At 37.9% G+C, this 13,471-nt stretch overlaps 1 protein-coding gene and 1 pseudogene across 7 annotated transcripts in view; one reads left to right on the top strand and one right to left on the bottom strand.

Annotated features, from left to right (window-relative positions):
- DGKH (diacylglycerol kinase eta) overlaps positions 1-13,471 on the top strand; it is a 243,015-nt gene that overhangs the window by 15,621 nt on the left and 213,923 nt on the right. The window lies entirely within an intron of this gene.
- Positions 12,649-13,467, bottom strand: LOC122751552 (annotated as a pseudogene).

Here is a 13,471-nt window from a genome sequence, read left to right as displayed (position 1 = left end):
ATATTGGGACAGGATATCAATTGGTTGACAACAGTCATGGAGCACTACTCCAAGTGCCTTAAAGAGCTAAGCAAATATACTATTTATTTAAGATCAAAGTCCATCTCATAAGAAGCATATTAGATCAGTGGTTCTTAGAGTGTGGTCTGTAGAACCCAAGGCCTTTTCTGAGAGTCCAGAAAGGCAAAACTATTTTCATAATAATATTAAGATGTTATTTGCCTAAAAATATTTTTTCCTTTTCTAACTGCATATCTGTGAGGCAGGATTTTCTTCATATACTTCATTTAAAACAAGATATCAGAACAGCTTGAACGCAGAAGCAGATATAAGGATCCACTTGTCTCTATTAAGCTAGATTTTATTTAAAAATTTTTTCCTTCATTATAGTATTTTTTTCAATTACATGTAAAGATAATTTTTAACATTCTTTTTTTGTAAGATATATAGAGAGTATTTTCCATCATGAGTCTTTTGGAATTGCCCTGGATCATTGTATTGCTGAGAAGAGCTAAGTCTCTCACAGTTGATCACATGGTACAATGTTGCTGTTACTGTGTACAATGTTCTCCTGGCTCTGCTTACTTTATTCAGCATCAGTTCATGTAAATCTTTCCAGGTTTTTTTTTTTTTTGAAATCCACCTGTTCATCATTTCTTACAGCACAAGAGTATTCCATCACATTCATATACCACAACTTGTTCAGCCATTCCCCTACTGATGGACATCCCCACAATTTCCAATTCTTTGCTACCACAAGAGTTAAGCTAGATTTAAAAAAGAGATTAAAAAATTAAAAAAAAAATTTTTGGTGGGGCAATGGGGGTTAAGTGACTTGCCCAGGGTCACGCAACTAGTAAGTGTCAAGTGTCTGAGGCTGGATTTGAACTCAGATACTCCTGAATCTAGGGCTGGTGCTTTATTCACTGTGCCACCCAGCTGTGCCCCCCCCATTTTAATTTTAATTTTTTAAAAGAGATTTGCAAAAATACAAAAAGCAATGAAACTCTTCTCAGTAATTTTTTTTGTTTTGGAAAATACATTTTGTGAAAATGTGTTATGTTAACATGTGACAACTGATTATATTTTAGTCTGCATTTGTAAATGCCTTATTGACATTTAAAAATGTGTATGTATCTTGCTAAAATGTGTACAAACCATAGTTAAAACCCAAATAAATATTTTAACATTAAAAAACAATTAGTATATCCACAAATTAATAAAAGCTAACATTCACATAGCATCTACTATGTGCCATAGACTTTACAAATATAATTTCATTTGATTCTTGAAACAACCCTGGGAAGTAATGATATTATTATTTACATCTTACAGTTGAGGAAACCGAGGCAAACAGATTAAGTGATTTGTGAAAGATCACACAGGCAGTGAGTGTCTGAGGCCTGATTTGTACTCAGATCTTCCAAGTTCAACCTTCTATCACTGCACCATCTAGCTATGATGATTAAGAGAGGGAAAGACTAATATGCAAAATGAAATGTGCATTTTTGGACCTGGCCAATGTGGGAAATTGTCTTACTTGATTCAACTTATATGTTACAAGTGGTCCCCCCACACAGTGTGAGTTGGGGGAAAGGAGGAAGGGAAAAAAAGATTCATAATTGAAAAAAAAGAATTAATGAGAGTCCTATTTGTCATGATGTTATGAAACATAATCATATTAAAACCTTGAGCCTTTATGATGTTAGCATGTAGAAAATGTTGATTTAGTTTCTGTCCTAAAGGTAAAATGTATATACGGCGATTTAAATGTGAAAAATTCAGCTATTTTCTATTGATGGCTAGTGCAGTGACACTGTCTGACAAGAGTGAAGACCCAGTGGTGGAAGGATTTGTCTAGAAATAGATTGGGGGTAATGTGGCAGTGAGAGTTCGCTAAATACAGCTAGAGACAAAAGTAGTTAGGTCTGGGAGTACCTAAGTTACACTTTAAACCTTAGATACATAGTTTGAAGTGAGAGTGTTTTGAAAGGGAGAAAATCTTCATTTAAGAAGAAGAAAGTTCTCATTGGTTTGTGACAAATATGAAGGGTTGTCAAAGAAAAGTTTTAAAATCTTTTGTGCTTTCAGGAATACCCAGTGATGCTGTTGATAGGGAGGAACAAAAGTGGCACATTTGGGAGAGGGGAGAGATAGAGAGAGCAAGAGAGGGAGAGAGAGAAAGAGAGAGAGAGAATGAGAATGGTAAGGAATAAAAGAATGCCAGTGTCTACTTATTTGGTTGTATCACATTATCAACCATTGCTTATTTTTTCTAATGTTTTCATGATAATCTTTATCTATCTTAGAACAGTGATATTTTTTCTAGAATCATCACTGCAGAAAGAGATGTTTTTACATAAGGGGGTTATTTAAAGGACAGAATAAAATAAAATGTAATTCCTTTTGATGGAAATTAATGTAAAATGTGGTATACACTTAACTGTTCTCTTAAACAACATGCTGAACATAATTCAACCTTTGGGTTATGATAACCAGTTATTTTACATATATATGAACACACAAATACATATATAATACACACACACACACACACACATAGTTTTTATTTCCTGCTATAAGTTGTTATTTCTGGTAGCATGATTATTACAGGTTCTTTTCTTTCATTTATTTATTTAATTTTGGGGGCAGGGCAATAGGGGTTAAGTGACTTACCCAGGGTCACACAGCTAGTAAGTGTCAAGTGTCTGAGGTCAGATTTGAACTCAGGAACTCCTGAATCTAGGGCTGGTGCTTTATCCACTGTGCCACCTAGCTGCCCCCCCCCATCCTTTTCTTTTTAATTAGCTATAAATGCAAATTTGTTGTTTGTAGTTTGAGGAAGCAGATGCATGTGCATAAAACTGTATGCACATTAAGGCAGCTCTGGACCTGGAATCCAAAGACCTAAGTCCAAATCCAGTTCAAATACAGTCACTAGTTGAGACGCTTAAACCTCCATTTGAATCAGTTTCATCCTTAAAATGGGGGCAGAGATAGCACCTGCCTCCAAGGGTTGTTACGAGGATCAAATGAGAGATAGTATTTGTAAAATGCTTTTCAAACCTTAAAGTTCTGCATAAATTCGAATTATTATCCTTATCATTGTTATTGCAAAGAAATAAGCTTTTGACTTGGCTATGAGGGCCTCTCTTTCAGGGTAAGGTGCTAAATTATAATTAACTGTTTTTTGGAGGGTTTCAGTGACCTGCAGACCTCTTCTGCCACATTTTAGGGCTCAGTTCCACCAGGCAGAAAACTGACCTCCTCAGTATTTGTTGAACATCTCTAGGGTCCTAGGTACTGAATAGCAGAACCAAACATATGAAAATGCAGGCCTTGATTTTAGGACTCTAAATGCAATCTTAAATTCATAAAAAAACAAAAAAACCTCTTGTCTTTATAGAACATTTATTTTTAACTTGGTTTACGTATTTGCTTCTGTTATGTGAACTAAATTTAGCCTGGGAACTATAGCTCTTGATGCATAAGATGTAGCATATTGTGTTTATGAAACCTAGATTGTTTCCATGTTGGATGCAAATTAAAAGTGATCTTTACACTATAGTTAAAGATTAGAGCCATGCTCAATTATTAAACTTTTATTTTGTATATAAGTCAATGAATTATTTCAAGCTGTCTAAATTTAGGCAGACCATTCTCATTTTGTTTAATGTTCTTGTATGTTTGTTGTTATAGTGAAGACTATGAGAAAACAATATAGTAAAGAACAACAGAGGTTTACTGTGATGACCAGGTAGAACCTTTCTTTCATATTAGACTTATTTCACTTAGACCGTGAATATTTTTATAGGTCTTTGCCTATTAAAAAAAAGGTTTTCTAAAACTAGATACATGACAAGGACCTTTCTGTGAAGCTTCAATGAAATTTTGTCAACCTTATAGCACTGTCAGTTATTATTATCAGTTATTATTATAATTTTCTCGGCTCAAATTGTACTTACCTGATCCTCTGTCTTTCCTCTACACACTTGTGATTCTCCTTTGCAATTGCCTCTCATTGACTCTATTTATCTTGTGTGTACAAAGTTGTTTGGATGTTTTCTCTTTCATTAGACTTGGAGCTTTTTGGGGGCCAGGATATATTTTTTCCCAATAAGAAACATTTTTATTCAAAGTTTTGAATTCCAAATTCTATCCCTCCTTCTCTTCCTCCCTTTCCCTTCCCTGAGTCAGTAAGCAATCAGATATAGGTCATATATGTGCAGTTATGACCATATTAGTAATTTTGTATAAGAAAACTTGAATAAAAGAAAAAAAATGAAAAATAGTATGCTTTGGTCTGTATTCAGTCAATATAAGTTCTTTCTTTGGAGGCAGATAGTATGCTTCATCATTAGTCCTTTGGGATTGTCTTGATATTCTTGCTGAGAATAGTTAAGTCATTCACAGTTTTTCACCAAACAATATTGCTGTCACTATGCTCAATATTCTTTTGGTTCTGTTCACTTCACTATACATCAGTTCATACAAGTCTTTCCAGGCCTTTCCAAAATCATCCTGCTTGTCATTTCTTATAACACAACAGTATTCCACCATCATCATACGCCACAGTTTGTTTAGCCATTTCCCAATTGATGGTCATTTCTTTGATTTCCAATTCTTAACCACCACAAAAAGAGCTGTTATAAATATTTTTGTAAAAATAGGTCTTTTTCTCTTTTTTGGGATGTCTTTGGGATATAAACCTAGCAGTGGTATTGCTGGATCAAAGGGTATGCACAGTTTTATAGCCCTTTGGGCATAGTTCCAAATTGCTCTCCAGAATGGTTGGATCTGTTCACAACTCCACCAACAGTGGATTAGTGCAAGGATTTATTTTTTGCTTTTCTTTGTATCCTTAATATTTAGTAAATTGCAAATGCTTAATAGATACTTAATTTTGATTGATTCCCTAGGCAAATTTATAATTAGTTGTTGATTACTGAGAATTTTCCCCATTCTGAGTGAATATTTATATAATTAGTTTAAATATACCTTTGACTTTAAAAATCTAGTAATCCTTGTTGACAGTGTTTTTATTTAGTACACTATGTACGTTTTAAGTGTTGGTTAGAAAACACTCTGCTGGAATTGCTGGTATTTGTTTCCATACAATGTGTCTTTAGCAATGATTCTTCAGGCTACAATCAACTAACTTTTATGAATGGGTTGTGCTCCAAATGTCCATGCATGTCAGTTACATGGAATTTGAAAGGTAATGTCCCATAAAAACAATATTATACATAGGGCTTAAGTTCTCAGGTCAGCATCTCCAAAAAGTCTATATAGCTCATTGCTGTTCAGTCATTTTTTTCATTTGTGTCTGAATCTTAGGGACCCTTTTTGGGGTTTTCTTGACAAAGATACTGGAGTGGGTTGCCATTTCTTTCTCCAACTCATTTCACAGATGAGGAAACCCAGGTCCCCTGACTGCAATTCAGGACTCTTCACAGTGGACCGTCCATGCTTTCCCAAGTAGAGGACTTTGAGGGAAATAGTCTTCTACTCCTGTAAATCCATAGAAATACTTAACATCCTCAGTGGACTCCTTTTCATTCTTCTGGTGGACCTATCTCCTTTGTTTCTTTCTTTGTTCCTTCCTTCCTTCCTTCCTTCCTTCCTTCCTTCCTTCCTTCCTTCCTTCCTTCCTTCCTTCCTTCCTTCCTTCTTTCCTTCCTTCCTTCCTTCCTTCCTTCCTTCCTTCCTTCCTTCCTTCCTTCCTTCCTTCCTTCCTTCCTTCCTTCCTTCCTTCCTTCCTTCCTTCCTTCCTTCCTTCCTTCCTTCCTTCCTTCCTTCCTTCCTTCCTTCCTTTCTTCTTTCCTTCCTTTCTCTCCAGGGTTGAGTGACTTGCCCAGGGTCACACAGCTAGTAAGTGTTAAGTGTCTGAGGCCGAATTTGAACTGAGGTACTCCTGACTTCAGGGTTGGTGCTCTATCCACTGTGCCACCTAGCTGCCCCATAATATTTCTTTAATTTGTTTTATTAATGCCTTTTGCAAATATATCAGTCAGAAGAACCACCCTCAGGCTTCCCTTCCCGCCCACCTTTCCTTTGGACAAAACCAATTAAACAAAAACATCACCACTTAATGTTGTGTAGGGTATTGTATACAGTAGTTTATCCCTATAGTCCTCTCTTCCCTGTTGTAGGGGAGGAGGTATGTTTATAATTTTTTTTTCTCTTGGGACCTTCATTGATTTTTCCCTTTTCTCACGGTTGAAATGTATTTTATTCTCTTGATCCTACTTATTTTACTTTGTATCATTTCATAATATTTTCCCATGTTTCTTTGAATTCCTCATATTTGTCATTTCTTATTGACCAATTCCTATTTCCACTTGAAATTTTTTTTACCCATTCCCCAATTGATGACTACCCACTCTGTGGCCACTGCTTTGTTATAACAAGGATTTTAGCTATAAATGTTTTGATATATATTGGACCTTTTTTTTTCTGTCTTTGACTTTCTGGGGTTATATGCTTAATGGTGTAATTGTTGGGTTAAAGGCCATATGGACTATATGTGTGTATACATATACATATACACATGCACATACATATATACACACACATACACACATACATGTACATGTACATGTACATATACATATACACACACATTATTTGTTGTTGTTGTTCTTCATCCTTCATTCTCAAAGAGAGCTAATGACATCAGGAGCATGATGTCTTGACTTGCAAGAGAATTAGATTTAAGTAAGGCAGATTTTTGCAAAGTAATCAGCCTTACTCTACTCCAGAGTCATTGCAGTTCAGTGGGAAGACATAGGTCATGAGTGATAGGGGTGATAGGTGATGGCCCTGGATGGAATGGGAGACCTTGACTTTTTAAACTAAGGTCTTCCCTAGATCTCAGTTTAGTTGAGGCAATGTCCATTCAATAGTTAAAGGCTAAATAAGAATTGAGGCAAAAGATGGCCTAGTTTGCTTTCACAAAAGAATCAATCTGGGAGGGGGGAAAAACTCAGATTTTTTTTTTTTTTGCCAGAACAGAAACAATTGTTATTGACTCATTCTGAGCCATCAAAATCTAAACAAGGAACAAGTGAGGTTTGGGCTAGGACCTATTATTGGCCAATCCGTGAAAACCACACATACACATAGACATAGACACGCACCCGTGCACACACACACACACACACACACTCCTCCGGCATGGTTCCAAGTCGAAATCTCTAATGGTCTGACCACTTTACAAATACCCCATCAGTATGCCTGTATTGTTGCAGTCACTCTATCACTGATTACTTACACCTTTTTTCCCCATTATTGGTGTGTGTGAAACAACAGATACACAGATAAGCAAGTACAAATTATATACAAAGTAAGTAAAAAGTAATTTTCTGGAGTATGGAGACTATAGACTACTGGGAGGAGGGGCTTGAGCAGAACCTGAAAAGGATGGAGAAATGAAGATGAGGAGAGCAAGCCTCTCAGGCATGGGGTAAAAACTCTGAAAAGGTATGGAGACGCTAGTGGAACGATGTGCGCAGGGATTAGCAAGTAAGACATTTTGGTCTGCATGAAGTATGAAAGGGGGAGTAATGTGAAATCATTCCCCAAAATCTAGGCTGGCACTAGATTCTGAAGGGCTTTAAATGATGAATAGGGGAGCTATGTTTTATCCTAGAGAAAAAAAGAAACCACAAAAGTTCATAAGGGTGGGGAATATGGGGAAGTAACATGGATGGACTTTCTGCTTTAGGAATTTGGTTTCATATCTGTGTGGAGTTAAATGTAGAGGCTGGAGGCAGAGAGACCAATTAGGAGGCTTTCATAATGATCCAGGTAAGAGGTTCTGAGAGTCTGGATTAAGTTGATGATATAGAGAAGTGTATGGATGTGATAGGTGCTATGGAAGTTCAAGTGACCAGACTTGGCAAATTGACTGATATAGAGGATTAGATAGTGAAGAGTCAGGGATGATTCCGAGATTGTAAACTTGGGTGACCGGAAGAATTTTGGTGCCCACTGCAGAAATAAGCAAGTTTGGAAGAGATGTAGATTTTGAGAAGAAGATGATAATTTCCTTTATGTACATGTTGAGTTCAAGATGAAAGTCCAGATGGACCTGTAAAGTAGGCAGTTGATGATATAGGAATGGAGATCTGGAGAGAGGTTAAGATTGGATATATTGATTTAGGAATCATCTGCATTGAGATAATTGAATCCACAGGAGCTGATATATCCATAACTATTTCTCTCTCATTTCTCTGTCTCCATCATCTATCTGTCTGTCTGTCTATCTATCTATCTATCTATCTATCTATCTATCTATCTATCTATCTATCTATCTATCTATCTATTTATCTATGATTATATCTATGATCCAGCATTGGAGACTGAGAAGGCTTAGTTCAAAAAGTTAAAGGGAAAACAGGAGAGAGCAATGTCACTAAAGCTCAAGGAGGAGGGTTTTTAGGCAGTCAGGTAGCCAACAATGTCAAAAGCTTTAAAGAAGCCAAGAAGAATGAAGTTGGGGAAAAGGCTATTGGATCCAGAAGTTAGAGTTCATTGTTAACTAGGCAGAGAACAGTTTTAATCCAGAGGTGGAGTTGGAGGCTGCATAGCAAGGGATTCATAAGAGAATAGGATGTGAGGAAGGCAAGCCAGCTATAGAAAGCTTTTGAAGGAATCGAAGATTCAAAGGATATTTTTAAGAATGGTGGAAACTTGGGCACATTTGTAACAAGAAAGGAGTCAATAGTTAAAGAGAGATTGAAGATTAGAAAGAAAGGGTCTATTGAAGGGGCAAGTTTCATGAGGAGATGACAGGCTGTGGGATCCAGGACACTACTAGAAGTGATAGTCTTCAAAGGCCCCCTGTTTGTCAGAGACTGGAACATAGGAAGAGAGAATGGGAGATGACATTGAGGTTATTTGAGGCACATAATTGGGTACAAGAGGAAGCTTACAATGTATAGCCTCAATTTTCCTAGTGAAGTATGATCCAAAGTTCTCTGTTTAGATGAAGGGGTTTTAAACCTTGTGTGTGTCTGTGTGTGTGTGAAGTCTATGGATCCTTTCTCAGACCATTTTTTAAATGTAGAAAATAAAATTCATAGGATCACAAAGAAAGCCAATTATATTGAAATTATGGCATAGGTGTACACATACATGCTTTCTCCCTGACAAAATGTAAGCTCTTTTTATTTTTGTCTTTGTATCCAAAGTGCTTGACCCAAAGTAAGTGCTTAATAAATACATTTTGGCCAATTCTTGTGTATAACTGCATCATAGGTAAGATATAGATTATGGAAGTTGAGATAGGTAAATCAAGGTAATTTGTAGGCATTTCTTTTCTTTCTTTTCCTTTTTTTGGGCGGGGCAATTAGGGTTAAGTGACTTGCCCAGGGTCACACAGCTAGTAAGTGTCCAGTGTCTGAAGCCGGACTTGCACTCAGGTCCTTCTGAATCCAGGGCCAGTGCTTTATCTACTGCACCACCTAGCTGCCCCAATTTGCAGGCATTTCTACATGTAAGTTGAAGTTCATAAATATAAGGTGGGTGGCAAGGAGGAGAGAAAGACTATTAGGCAAGTACTCTTTAAGAAAAGAGGAACAATGATGTGAGTGCTAGCTGAGAACAGTCAGCAGGATCTAGAACAGGGCTTCTTAAACTTTTTCTGCTTGCGACTCCTTTTCGCCCAGAGGATTTTTTTTACATGATCACAGAAATATAGGTATATAAAATACATATATGTAACCTTTTTCTGTTGCTAAATTTTTCTCAACCTCCACATTCAGTTACTTGACTCTATATGGGATCACAACCCACAGTTTAAGGAGCTTTGATCTAGAAAAGCTGAACAGTGGAAACATCAAAGGAGTAGAGGTTGCTAAGTGATGGTGATTGGGCAGAATCTGGAAATTGGCATTGAGAGGCAGATGCGTGCTTCTTCCTCTTCTTGATCCACTCTGTCTTATGGCAGGCACTGATGATGGTCTAGGGGGAAGGAATGAGTATATCCAGTGTTGTAGGATTGGGGTTCTTCCAGAGGGAGCCAGTGTTCATTTAAAAAAAAATGCTTGGGAAACATGTTTTTGATATAGGGGAATTTGTTAGCAATGAAATGGGATTCCCAAAAGGCACAGTGGAAGGGTGGGACAGAGAGTAGGGTAGGAACTTGAGAGGGGTGGGGCTCACATAGATCGACATTAAGGGAAGGAGAAGTGGTGACAGGGAAGGGAACTTTGGCCTCAGCAAAATGCCAAGCTGATTCACAGGGATTCTGAGTGGAGCCATGGGGCAGTAGACTATCAAGCCCTTAGCAATAAAAGTGTAATAATAAAAAAACAATAAATTATCAACTGTATTTGGAGGATGAATTGTAGTACTTGCTCGAAACCAGTCTATATTTTGATGTTGGCAAGTTTAAAATGCCTGATTTTCTTTAGTATTGTGCCCTCTTGTGTTTGTGAAAACATTCACATGTATCACTCTCAGGGCATATTGTTCATGCCTTCTTTGTTGGTTCAGAAATTTTCAAAATTAAAATACTGTTTTTTAATCTTTAGAAAGCATAGTTTTTATTTTGAAAAGGGACACTTGGTATGAAAATAGTGGCTGGAATTTTAGTGGAAAAGAAAGCCAGCTAAGACATTTGAGGCACTTAAATTACTTGTTTGAAAAAGGCTTACTATGGGGGAAACAGTCTTTATAGGCAACTAGCTCTCCTCAGTTAGCTTTTCAAAGAAATCTCCAGTTTGACTCTAGTTTTGTATGGTGAGATTGTTGTATTTTAAAGGTCAACTAGTATATTTGGGAAATGCGTACTTAAATAATTTTGCCTGTTAAGCTATATTTGACAATAGAAAGTTTGAGTTAATTTTATTTTTAGCTAGCCAAAGAATGAAAATGATAGCTTTCTCCATCTTGCTACAATAAGGGTTTTTTAGTCATATTATAAAAACAGGAGAGGTAAGTGAATGAATGAAGAAGGATGTCTTTTGCATTTATATTCACTTAGGAAACATCTCTGACATTTTTTAGACAGTTTTCTGCAATTCAGCTTGGTCAATCGTTCAATGATTACTAATTCTCATTCTATGACTTTAAAGGATTAGAAAGTCATTTGACCATGACAAACCAACCACTCCATCCCACTTTTTCTATTATGGCAACCAGGGGAAGTAAAGAATATAGCCTACTGGGCCAAAAGAGAGAATTTTGCTGTGAAGTATAAGCTGATGGTGAAAGGAGGGAGGTAGATGAAAGAAATGAGATAAATGGAAGAAGAGGAGGAAGTGGTTTGGTTATCTAACAGGTTCTTGTTATCAAACTTACCACTGATAATATTGGGGTTTTCCATTCAAGTTTTGGTTAAAAAAAAACCCCAAAAAACAACAAGTGCTTTTCTAATATTTATCCACTTTGAAATTTCTCTAGTAATTAAGTTGGAAATAGATTTTAGGTTTCTGAGACAAAAGAAAAGCCTGGGGAGACAGTTTTTTGGTAATTAATAATCAATTAATTATGCAAAATGATAATTTCTCTCCATTTCTCTAATACCCAAGTTGGAGATAGAAAATATCTTTGTATTTAATTTCCAAGATATGCATCTTAGTTTCCAAGGTATGTTTATTTCTCTTGTAATAGCAGCATTTTGATGGTCCTTGCAGTATTCTCCTCCTAATTATGAACACAGTGCCTGGTACATAGCAAGCCTTTTTTTTTTTTTTAATTTGGGTGTCATTTATTGAAGGCAGGTTACACAATTTGTTCTCTCCCCCATGACTGTTCCCATTCCCTCCACAATACGAGACACAAAGCTGTCCGGAAGGGCAGTGTCTCTGAATAGAAGAGCCAGGAACTCAGGACTCACATCACTGGAGAGCATATTCAGTCAGTGCTGAATGCAATTCCTCAGACTGAGAGTTCCCTCCTGAGTATTTTGAAAGGAGCTAAGAATGGGGGAGCTTCCAGGTGGATCCCCATCTTACTCCAGGACCCTCCCCTCCAAGACCATTCCATTCTTAGAACACTTTGGGGTAGAGGAGAAAGAAAAGAGATTTCCCCTATACCCCAGCAGGACCAGCTCTTAGTCAGTACCAATCCTCTACACATCTGCTTCCATTAGTCCCATAGTTCATGATCAGTCTCGTGGCAATGGAAGGCCCGTTTCCTTCCTGAGCCTTCACAGCACTTCCTGGTGTCTATAAACAAAATGCTGGAATGGAGGGCTACCTTCTCTCTAACCATAGCCAATAGCTAACTAAAGCTCTGGGGGCCCATCCTTCTCTTATCTTCTCTGGTCAAATGGCAGGAAGCTCCAGGCTGCATCAGTTCATTAAAGCTGTCCACTTGCACATCTCTTTCTGACCTTCTTCCTTTGTCCTGTTCCCAGAAGCACCATGGTTGTGCTTCTGCAGAGGGTTGTGTTACCCCAGCCACTTGTTCAAGACAGACAGCAGTTCTTACTTAAAATTGGGGTGAACAGGACAGATGTAAAGAGTGAAAGAGCTTAATCTCATGGAGAAATTAAAGATCCCCAAATGACTTTAATTTTATTACCTTTGCTATAACCAAATCATTAAATCTCACAATGATTTTGGGTAGGGAAAGGGGCAGGGAAAGGCTGTGGATTAGATCATGACTGACTGGGGTAGGTCAGTGGGGCCACAGACCTTACTGGGGAAGCTGGAGGAGCACTGACTGTCCAGCAGGCTGGTAGGTGATGTTCCGAGAGTGGGAAAGCTGGTATGCGATGTCTTCAGCTGCCCCCAGTTTATGAAGCTCTATTAGGCCATCTCCTGTGCTGGCCAGTGAATTGGCTATCAGCTCAGCTGCTTTGGAGTCACCCTCTGCTGAGATGATGGCTGCTTTCTTCTGTTGCTCAGCCTTTTCCACTACAAATCTGGCCCTCTCTGCTTCCTGCTGAGCCACCTGCTTGGCTTCTACTGCCTCTGTGAACTCCTTCCCAAAGGTCAGATGTGTCAAAGAAACATCATCTAGGATGAGCTCAAAGGTCGCTGCTCACTCTGTGAAGTCATCTCTCACTTGCCTGGAGACTAGTTCTCTCTGGGCGATCAATTCTCCAGCATCAAATCGAGCTATCACTGACTTGAAGATTTCAGTGGTTATAGATGGCAGCACTTGCTCATCATGGTCCTCACCAATGCTGGTGAAGATTCAGGGCAGCTGATTGGCAATAGGTTGGAAGAGAATACGAAGAGTGATGTTGACATTCTGTAAATCCTTGCTACCAGTGATTACTGGGACATTACGTGGCTGGGAACGACAGTCAAAAATAATTGGTTTCTGTACCCATGGGATAAGAAAATGGGTCCCTTCCCCTACAACAATGTCTTGGACTCCATGGAGCCTATCAAAGATGACAGCTCTGTGGCCAGCTTCCACATTGTATAAAGCAGAGTTGACAATTCCTCCTACAACAGTTAAGTCCAGGCCAAACTTGCCAACAGCTTCAAAGAGTTTAGCAGCCATGTCT

This window comes from Dromiciops gliroides, chromosome 3 (genome assembly GCF_019393635.1).
Source record: "Dromiciops gliroides isolate mDroGli1 chromosome 3, mDroGli1.pri, whole genome shotgun sequence".
NCBI classification, from domain to species: Eukaryota; Metazoa; Chordata; class Mammalia; order Microbiotheria; family Microbiotheriidae; genus Dromiciops; species Dromiciops gliroides.
This window is presented reverse-complemented; position numbering and strand designations above follow the sequence as displayed.